Genomic DNA, 16,297 nt, shown 5'->3' with positions numbered 1-16,297 from the left:
ATACCTTTATAAAAAATTTAAAAATATTTAAAAATGTTATCACTTTAAATATTCAATTCGGTTTTTAAGTAACTACTAAACAGCTTAGAATGTATAAAAGCATTTAAGTGTGCTGTTTGTTTACATATTTATTTACTTTCAGCCTCCTGCTAAAAGAGAAATTAAACAATTTTTTTAAACACACCTTAACAACCATAACAACAAAAAGGCAAAATTGAGAGTGAAGAGAAATTGGAGATTCAATACTTAAATGAAACCAGGGGGAGGTAAAGTCATAAATATGGATTCCCTGGAGTCAGGGCAAGTGTTAAAGGCCGACTAGAAATTCAGCTGTCAGATTCTTGGCAGCTAAAGCAAAAAGAAAAGATCATGGGGGGGTGGTAGAGCGTGTGCTTAGCGTGCACGGGGTCCCGGTTTCAAGCCCCAGGGCCTCCACTAACAGATAAATACACCTAATTACCTACCCCCCAAAAGAGTCCCAAAGAAAAGAAAAAGAGAAATTTCTTTCCAAAAAAACCTGATATTAAATTTGGATTAAATACTTAAAAAAAAAAAAGAAATATAGAAAAGATGAGTGACACTGTGAAGGAAAAGCCCAGCTGGGCTAACGAGCTAAGTCACAAATCTAAGTGTGATAAGTGTCGGTTTACTGATCTAAGTATTGCTGGGCTAACTCGTAAATCTGAAGTTTAGTGTCAGTTTACTGGGCTAATAAGCTAACTCGTAAATCCAAGGTCAACAATTGTCAGTAACGTGATCTGTTCCAAATTCATAAGCTTCAGTGTACTGATTCCTTGCTTTTTGTTGTTTGAGCCTTATTGGCTAATAGCCCCTTACTTGTAATTAACCCTATAGAACCTCATGTGCAGGTCTTGGAGGTGCTCAGAGCTTCGGAACAGGAGCCCCTCTGAGCCCGCCAGCATAATAAATCTCAGTGCTTGTTTCTTGGCTGGCCTGTTCTTTCCGTAACAACACAAGCGATAATGCCCTTGAGATAAATCTGTGATGGCTGCTGGCAGGTCCCCATGTCTCACGTGGCAAAATCTGAAACATCCTTCTCACCACTCAGAGTCATCATAAGCCCACTCCACACTTCCCGCTGTTAAATGCAGGAGCACAGGCAGGGCCCGGCCTTTGCTCTCTCTGTGTCATCACAGTGAGACAGGATGGAAGGGGCAGAGCACAGCCATTCAAGGAAGGCCACAGCAATTAACATCAAAATGGTGAAGGATTCAACCCCCAGTAGGCCTTGAGGCTCAGGATGAAGAGATTTAACTTCTAGCAGAGCTTGAGCTTCATTATACACCCATTGTAATAGTAACATGGTGAATATCATGCCCCAAGGTACCATGGCAGTCCCAAGGCTAGCCACAAAATGTCAAAGGGTGGGAAATGGCCAACTCCCTGGGAATCCCAGCCCCTTGCCCTTAGGCTGGTTCTTCTACATATTAGCAAATGAAACCACCAAGCCCAAGAAAACGAGCAACACAGCGCCACCTCGCGGTCACCCCTCTCTCTCCCTCTTCGGAGAAAGCCCACACTCTGTGGAGTGTGTACCTACTTTTAATCTGAGCACCCAAACCCCACACCTCGTGGCCTTTCTGTTGCCTTTCAATGTGTCTCTGTGAATAAATCTACCTTTTCTCAACACTGGCTTGCTCTTGAATACTTTACTGCACGAAGCCAAGGAACAAAATCTGGTGGGACACATCCCAGGGGCTCAACCAAAGCCTGGGACACAGCCCTTCTCATGCCTCACGTTTTTTTCCTTGTATCAACAGGACTGGGTTGTGAAGGGAGCTCTGAGGCCCCAGCTAAGGGACAGAAGCCGCCCCCAGGGCTCGAATTGGCGGGCAGCCTCTTCCCCAGCAGGGGCCTTGGGGTCTGCCCGGTTCTCTGTGTTTCTCTGTTGTGCTGACTCCCCAGCCACAGAGCGTTCTCCCTAGGCCTGTCCCCACAAAACCCTTCTCTCCAAAATACAAGCACATCATGTCACAATCCTCTTGTTCAACCAGGAAATGCTTAACCCACTTTTTCCCTCCACAGTAAAGTACCTAACTGTCCTCCCTCCCATCACAACACTTCTTTCTTTGTGAGAACTCTGCACTCCCCACACACCATCCTGAACGCAGGTGCCTTGCTGGCTGGGACCGAGATGTTTCAGTCTCACACAGCCTGCATCCTTTCACTTTCCCCTTGTTACCATAAAAAAGCCTTTCCTGAGTCACCCACAAATCTGATTCTGAACTTCATAAAGTGCTGAGGTTGCAGTCACTGTGTGCATACCTCCCAGGTTTTGACTAAGTTTCCTTCACGAGATCTTCATTAAGGAGCTGCATCAAGAAGTCGAAAGAGGATATTCTTACATCTGAGCGGAGGAGCCTGCAAGAAATTTAAATGGCTTTCAAGAGAGAGTTAACCAGGGACAGAGAGGTCGCAGGTCCTAGTCAACAATGTCATGAGGCAAAATGTTCTTCAAAGACTCAGAGTGGCTTCTGAACGTGGAGTCGGCAGGGAGGAGGTGACACGCAGTGAGTGGGGTGAGTGACACAGGGTACGCTCCCCCAGCTGGGGAAGAATTGGATTTTGTTCTAGTTTTCCAAACAATTTCTTAATACCTTTTTCTCCTATTGTCACATACCATTTCCTATGAATTAAGAATATCAATGTCAGTCATTTGGGCCGCTTGGGAGAGGCAACATGATGCCATTCACAGGGCTGGGACATGACAGCCACACCAGTCTAGGTTGAAAGACCAGTGGGGGTATTTCCATGGTGATCACGGGCATGCAGCAAACTCCCCAGCTTCAATGACCTCATCTCAAAGGTGGGGCAATAAAACTACCAAGAAAAGTGCGTGATGATTATGGAAGACATCTGTTTACTAGGTAAGTGCCCGTGACAGCTGCAGCTTAATGGGGAATGAGTATGATTAACAAGGCCCTGTCTACCTGGCCACACGCTCCCTGCCTTCCTGCCTTGGTGCAGCAGCAGAGTTTGTTTAGCTGAGATGAACGCCCCCAGAGCAGCCCCGACGGGAAAGCTCGCAGCTCTGCATTGTGAGGCGTGTTCCTTTCCTTCTCAGTGCTGATCACAGTTTGCTGTCATCTGTTTTTATGTTTATCCCTTTTGTAACTTCCTCTCCTCCGGAGTTTTTGCTCAAGCAGCGCAGGGCCAGGTGTGTCTTGCGGCCTGCCCGATATTCTGGGCTGGGAAACAGCCGACCACACATCTGGCTCTGGTGCTGAACGGAGAGGGCAGAAGGCCCTGGGGCCCATGCTGAACCGAGGCCCATGCACCCAAAATTATGGTCTGACTTTGGGCAAATTACACAGTCTTCTTTACCCTGAGATTCCTCATCTGTCCATGAAAATAACTGCCCATGGCACACAGAGTTACCAAGATTAAAGGAAATCACCAAATTCACAACATATTCAAGGGGCTACCAGTGCATCCTCAACAGACAAATGCTGCCTTTACGGCTCTGACACACGCCAAGCGGGGCGGCCACACACAGTGAACACTGCTAAGTGCTTCATGTGTGCTACAATACTCTTTAGAACTTACAACAATCCCAGGAAGAAACGAATATTATCATGCCCATTTCACAGATTCACCAACAGGTTAAGAGAGGTTACATTCTAGTCCAAGGCCGTATGGTGAGGAAATGGTGATTTAAACAGGAATCTGGGCCCAGGCTTAGGCTCCATCTCTCTCCCATCCACCTGACCACTTGCCTATGAATTCCACCTGTCCAATACACAAGTTTGCAGCCGGCCAGCTCTTAAATGCAATGTGTGCCACCATTTGTCAATGTTGGTTAATTACCATAAACTGTTCTCAGAAACCACAACAGAAAAGAAACGTGGACTTAAGGAATTCTGCATTGCGTTCTCCTGTAATGTGCAGTCACCCTTCACTACACCACCAAATCCAAATGTATGCTTCCTCCATGTTTATGTTTGCACACGGCTTATTAAAGTAGAAGGTACCTGCAGTAATTCCATCTCGGTTGCTTTCCAAGGTTGCAGATTATCCATAATCAGTCCGTGAATGAAAATACTACAATGTGAATGAAAATACTGCAACCATGTCAGTAAACAAAGAATGCTGAAACCAAGTCATCAGCGGCTGCTGCCACCCCCCAGCGAGTGCATGCCTGCAGCCCAGCCTCTCAGCCACTCACAGTGGTGCCCTCTGAGTGGATTCAGAGTAAGAAAGGACAGGATACTGGCCCTAGATACCTAGGTACCTGCCAAAGGGATGAATTCAATGACACAAATGTTTGCTTCCTCCCATACATAGAAAAGCACTAAATACTTGATCTTGAGATATCTGGTTTTCTTTAGATAACAAGCAATATTTTATTGTTCCAACTACCTGGTCTTTCTTGTAAAACTTCTATATATCCTAGCTCTTCCCCTACCTCTTGGGAGCAGTCCCTCAGAGTGATCTGAGAGGTTGCCATCCCGGCTCGAGTCCTCCAGCCAAATAAAACATAACTCTTAACATTTAGGCTGAACGTTTATTTCAATGAAGTCCCAGAATAGACAGAACTCATCAATTCTGTAATGGAACACACTGGATCAGGAAACAAAAGCGTGTTTTAGTCTGGAAAAACTACGGTTTCCTCTTTCTTCCTGTCATTATACAATCCCACCAGAACTCATTAATTTGCTGTCTGCTCATCTGGCAACCAAACTCAGAGAAGAGTCAACTCAGCAGAGTGCTCTACTCGGGAGAACACCCCGCAGCAGCACTGCAGGCTACCTGTCCTCCCGCACGCTCTGCTGACCCTTGGTGTCCTCCGTGACGACCAGGACAACAGAGCTGTTCCCAACAGCTGCGAAGTCCCACACGTTAAATAAATCATTTTATTTTATACGATATTTTACGTATATACCCATCTCTGAAAACAGCTTTGCTAGAAGCCCAAATCTTCAGCATCAATCTGCAAAGGCAAATCCGGTCCGCAAGGGAAAACAAGACTTAAGAGGAAGCTAAGGCGTCCAAAGTACTCTCCACAACCTAAGGCCTCCAAAGTCCCCTGCAGGACCTTCAACCAAACTGCCTGCAGGCCTGCAGCTGCAGGCGGCAACATGTCTGCTTTTAAAGCAACCCCTTCCTGCCCTCGGGCACTACAACGTCCCTCTAGGCCCTCCCATCTCAGGGTAAGAGCAGCCGCTGCAGAACCTCACAGGGCAGCACTGACAGGACTGGACAAAGAGGATCAGAGCTAAACTAAGCCTTCTGATGACACGAGCTTGTCACTCTGTCACTTTACAGATGAAGATATATATAGAGAGAGGTGGGGTGATCTTGCTCAAAGTCACACAGCTAATAAGTGGCAAAGTCTATAACTCTGCTCCTCCCTCCGGCATGACGCCCCAGCTGGGACGCCCACAGGGTTCTCTCCTGCCTGCCGGACCAGTCCTTTACTGTCACTCATAAAACACCACAGGGTGTGACCCTAGCCTACATTTTCAGCATCTTTTCCCTGCAGTCTCGCAGGAACAAGGCGGTTCGGGCCATTGTATGACTTCTGGCTCCCAGAAGCCTCCGTGCTCAGGCTGGTCTTGCCTGTGCATCCAGCACCCTGCTCAGAGGCTCTTCCTCCCCTGCAGGAACACGTTCCCACTCTCCGCATGACACCCCCTCAGGGAAGCCCTCTCTCGCCCTCAGCTCAGCAGGTGTCCCAGGCCACATCCCGAGCTGCCCCATTAGGACTGCGGGTGCCCAGGTTTGCTAGTCAGACCAGCAGCCTCAGAGCCAGGGTTTATGCCCGGGTCACCCTGCAAACCTACTGCCCGCCATACAGACCCAGCCAGCAGGTCACCTGAAAGTCGCAGCAAGTGTCCCCACCCAATCCCGAAGTCTCTTCATTTGCCAGCACCGCTGATGACTGGTCTCCAAACTTTGGTCAGTTTTGCACAAAACAGCAGCTTCCACTGTGAAGCAGGGGGTTTTCTCTTCTGCTCCCCATCCTTACTGGAAACGTCTAGGGAAATGAAAAGGCCTTTTCTCAACCCTTTTCTGATGACACCCACCCACCCACAATACTCACATGCTCAAGAGCTTTGGCTCAACCTGATTTTGTTTCCCTTACGCTAAGGGGCTCAAAACACTGCGGGATTCTTTCTCTTTTGAGGGTATTTTTACTCAGTTTATCGGCTTTAATCTGTTTTTGTCTCTCTCTTCAATATCCCTAGAAGTTGCCACTTCTTATTCCCTTCAGCAGCCTCCCTCCCAACATCTAGTCTAGGAAATCAGCTGTGATGAGGGGCCCGGGGGCAGTCACAGAAGATGCAACTAAGGCACAGAGAGGTGACATAATTTGCCCGAGAAGATCAGCTTCAAGCCCCAACACTGTGTGTCACGTCCCTCTGTTTAACTCTTATGCTAAGCAAGCGAACTTTTTGTAGATTATGGTTATAAACAGATGAGGTATGAAAATACATACAAGGACACACATCAACTCTAAGATGTTCATTAACTCCACTATTTTGTTTCTATTTATTTTATTTCTATTAAAAAAAATTAAGAACCTCTGCAGTCAATATAGCAAAATGTTACTGGGCTTTAAATACAGAATATAGAGGTTTTAAGTGTGTCATTACTCATCCTTATTTGTATGTTCACAAGACAAACTGATTTGAAAGTCTCTCTCCCCTCCCCCTACTCACTACTGGCTCTCACCTGAGCTCCCAAACCACACATCTAACAGCCTTTCACTTTACCCACAGCTGAACTCATCAGTTATCCCCCAGAACTCCCTCTACAGATTTCCCTCCTCAGAGCACAGCAGGACCATCATTTACCTCATTAATCCACCCAGAAACCTGTTCCTTACTCCATCCTACCTTCACAGACATCATTCATCCTTTCCTTTTTACCATCTAAACATGCCTTCAATCTGTTCGCTTTTACCCGCTGACCATCCCACCGCTCAAGTGGAAGCCACCAACACTGCCCACCTGGACTCACGAGTCTCCCAAGTGGCCCCAAAGCCACTCTCCCCTACTTGAGACAAATGGGATTGTGTCACTCCCACGCTTTTAGGACTGTTTTCAAACCCACTGTTCTTAGAAGAAACTCCAAGTTCTTCACCTGATGAATGTCTTTGCCATCAAATTGTCAGCTCAGGGAGGGGAGGACACGCCCTCTCCCCTAGGACCTGCCCTCTGCCAGAGCATCAGCTTGGGAGGACCTGCTGAGCTACACCAGCCTGTATTCTAACCCTGGTCTTGAGTTCTTAGCAAACTGCTTCAACTATCCATACAAATCCAAGGTAGATTAGAAAGATTTTAGATGTTGAGCTAGACTATTGATTTGGGGATTTTGCACTAGCAACCTGCAAGTACATGTTCTAATGATTCTGTCTTCTTAAAACCACACCCAGATTTAAGTAGTATTTGTGGAATGTCTTCGGAGTAAAAGGGACTGTACTTTTACAGACTTTATGTTTTATACCATGAACAACCCGGACAGGGTCACAAATGGAACCGCCTCACAAGTGACAGAAGACAGGTGACAGGCATATAGCAACAGGTCACAAAGATGGTAAGAGCAAAGTTGTTTCTCCAACCCCCCAAAAAATTTTTGAAAGAACTGAAAACTCTGAATTTTGAAAGTAAAATACTATCATATAAAGAAATAAAATAATCCTCTTCATCAGTGTTTCAAGATCTGACTCCAGAATTTTTAGCATGCCATATTGAATCCTAGCACAGAAAAATCAGATGGACTAGTGGTGAGTAAGTTCCAGGAAAACTGCAGTAATTCCTCCACTTGTAAAAGGACATAAACTCACCTGTCGAAGATGAATGTAAACCCCATTCTGGAGAAATTCGGAAGCTCCCAGGCTCTGCTTCTGGATGGCAAGGACACGGACAGCTTTGAAGCATGCTTCTAACTCAGTCACCAGCATTCTTACACTGCAGGGGGAAACGGAGGCCCTCAGTCAAGAGCAGAGGTGTTCCTGTCGTGTCTCGCAGGCCGTGCCTCGGGGACTCAGTGCCCTGCAGCAGCCCGGCCCCAGGCGAGGACACGCAGCATGGCCCACCCAAGCAGCAGGTACACTGGGCTTGAGAAAGCCCATCCCCGATGGGGGCAAGAGTGGCTGGTGGGTTTGAGTGAACATAATTGCCCATAGAAATATGCCTGCATTCATTCAAGTGATACAAGCAACAGTAGCAGGCTATTTAACAAAATTTCAACTGTCAGTGGAAATTTACCATTCCTTTCTGCTTGTCCCCTGCACTCTGAGACAGGCTTAGGCTCTCTCACACCGGCAGCTCTGATGCAATAGTTGTGAAGTCGTTTTACTTTGCTGCAAGTGTCCTCGCTCCCGGTGTGGCTATGACTGTCGTCTCTTAACACAGTCAGATGTCTTACTGGATCTCTCCCTGCGTTCCTTGCTCCTGCTTCTCAGATCCTAAGATAAAGGGCAAGTGAAGACACATGACCAGAAAAGGCACCGTGGACTTGAACTAAGTCCTCAGTGATCCCCTAGGTGAGTGCTGCCCACCCCTTACCTTCGATTCTCAAGGTTCTGCCCAGGGTGACATCCAGACAGGAGAGCGTCCTGGGCCAATTAAAAGCTGTGTGACTTGGGCCCTGGGACAGGTGCAGGAGCTGGTTCCAGAGCCGTGCCCCTCCCCACCTCTGCTCCCCTCTCTCCCAAGGACCCACTGCCAAGCCCCCAGGTTCCCTGATATTCTGTCCTTCTCTTGTAATCTAATCCAAGCCCTTTTCCTCTTCCTTTATTCCCTAATTATCACCAGCTGAAGTGGTTTTTCAGTCACAGTATCTGAAAAAATTTCCGGCAGCTGAAAAAGAGGTCTCCAGAGGTCAATGCCCATATGCTGGTTCCTGAAGAGAGCCCCTGGTTATGGGGTCCCTCACCAACACCCACGGGGCATCAGACATGTTGCAGAGTCGACCACCCCCAACAAGAGTTTGCTGTGACCCCAATGCCCGCACAGCATCCCTGCTCTCATAAATGTATTTGGCCCACTTATCCGTTACTAAGAAGCAAAAGTAAAAAAATTGCTCATGTTTCTTACTAAAATTATTTATGAGGTGGAAAAAGAAATTGTAATAGAAAAGAATAAATTTGACTGCATGTTAGATCTGTTCCTTTGGCTTTAAACCTTTGCTGTTTTCTAGGCTCAGACTTGGTAGCTCTGTACCTTTTGTAAAAGAAAGTTGCCTTTAGCCTGAAATATCCAGGAGAGCCTATTCTCCGGGCTCTGATCTTTCACGATGTTAACTCTTCTGCACTTATATAGAGATGGCAAGTTGCAAAATAGAGAATCAACTTTGATTTTTTTTTGGAGGTTTTAGAGGGGCACCATGATTTGACCCACGTGGACAGCTGCAAGAACAAAGAATTCCAAGGAGAAACAATTCGTACCGCAAGAAGTTTGCAACAACCAACCACATCCCCGCCCCTTTTTAGTATAAAAGCGGACTGATTCCTGACTTGGGGGAGACGGTTCTCCAGCATGTCATTCTGCCATCTTCTGGGTCTGCCAGCTTTTCAAATAAAGTCACTATTCCTTGCTCCAACACCTCAATCTCCCAATTTATTGGCCTGTCATGCAGCAAGCAGTACGAGTTTCGACTTGGTAACAAGATGACTGCATTGGAGGTAGTATGTCTCCACTCTTTCCTCGTTTCCAATATGTAACATGCACATCATTTATGATCTAGTGCAAATAATTCATCAAAGACTACCACAAAAAGAAACTACACTCACCTAGCTATCAACACTGAAGTCACAACCTATCAATTTTATATGCTGTTTAACAACACAACTAAAAAACCTAACATAGGGAATTGATTCCACAGAAATAAAATTATTTCTACTCCTTCAAAACCTTTTTTTCTTTTCTATTTTATTTTGTTTTGCATATTGAAAAGAAAATAAAAGACAAATCATTTTATTTCACGTATTTTGTTATAGCTACATAATTTAATTACTACAAAGAGATTTAAATTGCAATAAAAAATTGTTCATATATTGTACAAAGATATATACACAATCAATGTGGATAAGGAAAGGAATGGACATTTACTAAAAATCCACTGCACATCCAGTCTTTTACAAGCATATCCTGGAATATAAGCTCTATGATCCAGGGGTCCCCCACCTGCATTCTCACTGCTGAGTCCCTTAGTAATCTTCTACCAAGGCACCAGCATAGAACCACGCGATCAGTATTTTCGGTATAAATGAGGGAATTAGCTCATTCAATTCTAAAACAAAAACCCTAAAGTAAATACTGAACTTATTTACAGATAAAGAAAATTGGGCACAAACAAGTACAGTTTCTTCCCCAAGTTCACAAAGCTAATAACTGGTAAAGGCAAGATTTGAACTCGTCTGTCTGATTCTAAAAACTAAGGTGGAAATCCCTTATGACTGGGGAGGGTCCAGCAGCACAGCCTATCACCCTATCTTTGTTCAGATCTAGCCTTAGACAGCCTGAGACAGCACCCCATTCCTATGGAACTTGAGGGCAAATGATAACAATAAGGATTTTATATCCAGTAGTTTCTTAGGTATCATTTATATAAACTGTCAGCAGGACAGCAGAAAAACTCTGGGAAATATGAGTGGGTCCAGACCTTTTTGCTGATTAGAAACTCAGTCTATCAGGACAGAGTGACCTTCCCATGAGAGGCCACACGGACCTAAACTAAAGGCAGCTGAGCAATGAAAACTAGCAAGACCCTGGAACTCAAGCAAGAAGGATCCCTGCCATCTCCCGCCCTGTTGCCTCTTCATCCACGTGGACACGAAGACAGAAGACCTAGGTTCTTGTCCAAGTTACACTATCATGAATTCTCACCCATAAAAAGTTACGACTCTATGCTGTCCTAAGTCCTTTCCAACTCAAATATGTTGACACCAATATCTCAGCAGAATGTCTATGTCTCCACATCCTCTCTTCTATAAGGAGAATAGTTCTATGGCCACAAAGCAGAAATCCAATTAAAAACACCATGCGCTAAGCAAGGTGAAATCTGCGTAAGAGACTTTGCTCTCACGCTCAGTGAATGAAAACTCAGAAAAATTGGTCCTTCTCCCTCAGCAAGTGGGAGGTAGGCTGATTGTGTGTGTGGGTGGGTGTGCGTGTGTGTGTGTAAATCAAATACAATGACGTCTGGGATCTGTACAGATTTTTTTTAAGTTACTGTCATTTCATGAGGATGAGACACCCTTTAAAGTAATTTGAATCTAGTGTTCTGAGAGAGTCTCAGGATCTTTTGGTGGAGGAGGGGAAAGGAAAGGAGGAAAGAAGTAAATGAAGCAAAGGAGTAAGAATACTGCAAGGGAAAGGCAAGACATTAATTTTGTTCCTACTTGCATCACAAACAAATTACGGACTGGCTTTGCCCCGATGTCCTGTCGAGCACTGAGTTGCAGATGAAGAGGTGACAGCCCATTTCTCACTGAGCTTGTGACTGTACGTGGCATCTTATAGAAACAAATCATTTATCCTGATCAAACACTCTAGCAGCAGGCCGTAATTCTCCTATTTTGAGAGACAAGAAAATAGGAGTTCAAAGAGGGTAGATAACTTGACAAAAGTCAGAGGACCAGTAAACAAGAGAGGATGAATTCAAACTCAGATCTGAATGCAGAGTCTGATCTTCCCACTCCCAGGACTGGAAAATCCTTAACACACAGACTCCCCAGCTCCCCTGCAGTGTTCCTGGCACCAAGCATTTCCCATGGTGATGGACTCCAGTTCTCACAGACACAGTGCTCTGTGCAGCCAATGACCTTGATCAGACCTTGATCATCTACCTGCCACGCCCACCAGGCTTCACCATAAAGGTAGGAAAGCTGGCTTTCAAGTGCATACAAAGCCACCCCTGGTCTAACGTGGGCTCTTCTGGGGCTTCTCCAGCCTAAATGCAGCCATAAAAGTGCTCAGAGTTTGTACATGAGCCACACTACCTCTCTCCATCTGTCTCCACACCTATACTTCTTAGCTATGACCATTTTGATAATATTGGAAACAAATTTTTAAAAACACAAAAGAAAGGATCCTCGAACAATTACTTAATACTTACAATTTTAAATGATTTGTTACAAAGTGAGTATTTACAAACCGAATCTGCCTTCCTAGGTGTCAGTTTAAACAGTTAAAAAATATAATAGCAAAAAATTCTCACTTACAAAATTAACAAAAACATCAACAATAATCTGGAATAAACTCACAATTAATGCCCATGTTGTACATGGAGAAAACTACAGGACTGTACTGAGGGGTAAATAAGAGGTGTGAATGTAGAGACATCAACATATTGCATGGAGGAAAACAGTTTTGTAAATATGGAAGTTCTCCTAAAAATAATTCAAAACTTAATAAAAATCCCATGAATACTCTTATCTGATTTTTTTTTAACTTGAACAATATATTTTAGAATTCTTCAGGAATAATAAAGTCATAATAATAGCCAAGAAAGTTTGGGATGGAAGAAAAGAACAAAAAAAAAATCGCACTGTCAGATAATAATTAATTTTTACAATATGTAAGATATAGCGCTGGAGTAAGGAAGTAAGATTGACAGAAATAAAGCATGAGCTCAAAAAGAGACTCTAGTGTACATAAGTATTTTATACATGTGGGATTTCAAATCAAAGAGCAAAGTATGAATTCAATAATTGTCCTGGGACAATCAGAGAATCACCTGGAAAGAACAAATTCTATTCCTGTCATAATGACCACAAAAATAATTACAGATAGTGATGTAAATATTAAAATACTAATAACAGCAAATACAACTCTTTGCTCACATTAATTCAACTTCTCCTCACTATAACAAGTACTATTATCATCTCCATCTTAGACATTAAATAAACCTACATAAGAGATTTATACCATTATAAGAAAGTATTTCTAAGAATAATAACAAAGATAAAACACAAAAGGAAGACATTTACTATCTTAAGAATATTTTGAGCCACAACAAAAATAAACCTACTGAACAAAATGAAACGAAAGAAATGACAAGGAAAAACTCTGTGATAGATGTTGATGAAGACAAGGGATTAATGTTCATAACATACAAAGAGCTGTCACAAAGCAAAAAGAAGCTTCCTCACTTAAATTTGTGCAAAGGACAAAATGGATCATTCACTTTTCAAAAGTCAGATGGCTAATCAGTGAAAAATGCTCAATACCTCACTGGTCATCAAATGCAAACTAAAACAATGAAAAAGCACTTTTGCTCATCTTATTGGTAAATATTTTTAAAAGATATTGTAGCTAGTGTCCATCTGTGGGAGAAAAAACTGTGAGCGACCTTTTTGGAGGATGACATGTCAATGGATATGTAAACTCTGAAAAACGTGTGTACACACTGATTCAACCCCACTTCTAGGAATCGTTTCGTTTAGAAAAAAAATCAGTTCAAATAGATATACTGTTTACACTGGTGGGAAGAAAAGCTGAAGTGAAATCATATCCAGCGATAGAGAATTGGTTACGTAAGTAATTCTACATTTCTCATTCCACACTGGAGAAGGAATTTCTAGTCACTTGAAAGTAGCCTGTGATGAAAGTAAATGTCACATCCAGGGACTAAATTTCCAGAAGACTTAACTAAAGGCATGCTCATACAAGATCACAGGAATGTCTGTTAAAGAAAGATGCCAGTCAAACATCCTTTCTGACAGTGGAAAATGGAGAAAAGTTAAGTGTCCACCATCAAGACAATAATGCGGTAAATCACGGTGAGCTGTGGGCACTGAGGGGGCCAGCGTTTCCCCGTGGCCCAGGGCCTTGTCCACAGCACTCTCCCACCAAAGGTGTCCTTGCACAAGAGACCACACCTGCACATCAGGAGACCCCTCCACTCTATCTGAAAGGACCGGGTGAGTCTGGAGTGGGAGGACGTCTATGATATACCCCTGAGTGAATAAAGCGAGCTGCAGAAAACATATAGTATGGCCTTATTTTTCAAAAAAGAATATATACACACATATACATAGATTTCTCATATGTATGTATGTATGTATGTATGGGTATATATATATGTCATAGGCATAAAGGTCATGAAATATATACACCACATTGGCAACAGCTTTTACACTCAGGAAATAAGGGGAAGGGAGGTAGGGCTCTTTCGGTACCACCACAGTTCTCTTTTCAGTATTTCAGTTAAGTACACTTGGAATTTAAAAGTTTATTTAAGCCCGAAGTAAAATGGACGATGCCTCCACAAGACATAATGCTATACTGGTCATTAAAAATCATGCCAGGGGAGATAGAATATTGTAGAAAAACATGTAATAAGCCGAATGGAAAATGGAGGTCTCCACACAGTAAACAGGCACAGAGTGCTCACTGGTTTTTATGACAGAGCTGATACACACTGATGAAAAGAACAGAAAGTAGATGTTAAAGTGTTAATTATTATTTCTGACTAGTGGGACCTGGATAGCCGTTTTTGTCCCTTTTTTCAGACTTATTGCATTAAATATACATTATTTTTCATCTGAAAAAAGCATTTTTAGATGTGTAGTACCACACATTGGAGAATAATACACGAGTACTTACAGAAACAAATAACTAGGAGACACTGCAGCAGCGCCACACAATGTAGAACGGGCGATCCTGATTAACACCGCGCAGTTACATAAGGACCCACAAAGTGAGAGCACCTGCTGTAACAGGGCGCGGCCCCCTTCTATTTGTCACCTGTGTCTTCAGGGCTGAGGCAGTTCTGAGCATGGCCAGTGTCAGTGTTGGTGTCTGGATGGATGCCACTGGATGTGAGGGCACCTGCAAGCCGAGAGGAATAACAGAAATCATCCTCTGCCTTTTCTGTCTTGTTTCTTTGTTACTTTAAAAGAGAGGCATAAATAAGATAAACTGTGTATCTTCCCTACTGAAATTTCAGTAATGAAACCGTTTTCAAAGTGTTCACAACTTATATTCTGCCTATAACCGTCTTTTCATCAAAGCTTCATATTTATTAAATGTTAATTAACTCAGTTAATTAACTCCCTGTTGAAACCTTCTACTATAGAACATGAAATGCACTATGTGAAAGGACCACTCCTGCAGTGACTAGCTTGGCTGTCTTGACGGCAGTGCAGTCAGCCCCCAACATCCCGTGGCTCTGAGCTCCTGATGCTGCTAAGAGAGCACGCTGCCGCCTCAGATGGAGAGAAAGTGTGAAAGCATTTCCTGAAATCTACAGCACTGACAAAACATAACTGACAAATCCCAGGCTCCTTTGAAGCTGTCATTTTCGGTTTCTGGCCAACCCCAGTCAATGAGCAGAACCACCTCATTCCCGAGCAATGGCACTCACTTGGTAAGGAGTTCTGGAGAAATTTCCAGGTATAGAATGTAACCAACTATACGTAGAACTCTGACAAAAGAAACAATGCAATACCCTGATTTTGGAAGACACTCAAAATATTCTCCTAAGCCTTTGTAGCTGGAAAGGTTGGGCTTCTCCTGAGCCACTTATTTATTTCACAGCCAGTGAGCATCTCCCACAAACCCTGTTAACCTGTGTCTGCTGGGAGCCTCAGGCACACTCTTGCTGTCGATCTTATAAGTCACAGGGCAGAGGTGTGTGTCTCACGGCTGCAACCCTCACACAGGCTCGCCTCCTAGCCTCACAGTTTGAACTTGGCCCCATTTTCTAACCTGTTTATTTGGTATCTGTTCTTCTGTAAGCTGCCTGAAATGCTTTTTGGAACAAGTCAGAAGAATGAGTGGGTAGATAAATGGACAGATGGGCAGGTGAGAGATGGGCAGACCGAAAGAGAGACTCCAAGAAAAGGGGAACAAATAAAATTTCCTGTGCAAAACCCTCTTCTAGTCAGGGAAGAAAACCACCACGGAGAAGAGTGAAGAGGCAGGTAGGTTAGGACTGTTTCCTGGATTCCATGAAAAGTCACACCAAGAGATGAGAGGGTAGAACTATAAATAATAAAAGGAAAAAAGCACACATGCTTGAAAAATATATCTACAATATGTACTTTCTAAAGAATAGATTCAAATCAGCAGGGCCCAATACCACAATCCTTGGGTATTTACAGAAATGAGAATCCCATCTCCAAACCACAAGGCATCCCTTTGGAGCACTGAGAGTCTACACGGGGCAGTCATAAAGCCATCACCGCAAAATTTATGCTATCCTGCACTTACGAGGAACGAGCAGTTGTGCACGCGTGACAGTTACACCCCACAGCACCTCTACGGGGGAGGGAAGCCTAGCGAGCCCCATCTCTGCAGGACAGAAAACCAGTCCTGGAGAG

General features: G+C 43.9%; 2 protein-coding genes and 1 pseudogene across 2 annotated transcripts in view; 1 reads left to right on the top strand and 2 right to left on the bottom strand.

Annotated features, from left to right (window-relative positions):
• LOC116661727 overlaps window positions 1-14,573 on the bottom strand; it is a 91,933-nt gene extending 77,360 nt beyond the window's left edge. The window contains 2 exon segments of the mRNA XM_032474240.1: window positions 9,192-9,376; window positions 11,372-14,573. The gene's annotated coding sequence lies outside the window, so the exon portion shown is untranslated.
• LOC116661733 overlaps window positions 1-16,297 on the top strand; it is a 708,679-nt pseudogene that overhangs the window by 321,004 nt on the left and 371,378 nt on the right.
• The window catches only part of LOC116661734 (trafficking protein particle complex subunit 9-like), a 167,503-nt gene that overhangs the window by 125,895 nt on the left and 25,311 nt on the right, over window positions 1-16,297 (bottom strand).

Source organism: Camelus ferus, chromosome 36, assembly GCF_009834535.1.
Source record: "Camelus ferus isolate YT-003-E chromosome 36, BCGSAC_Cfer_1.0, whole genome shotgun sequence".
Lineage (NCBI taxonomy): Eukaryota > Metazoa > Chordata > Mammalia > Artiodactyla > Camelidae > Camelus > Camelus ferus.
This window is presented reverse-complemented; position numbering and strand designations above follow the sequence as displayed.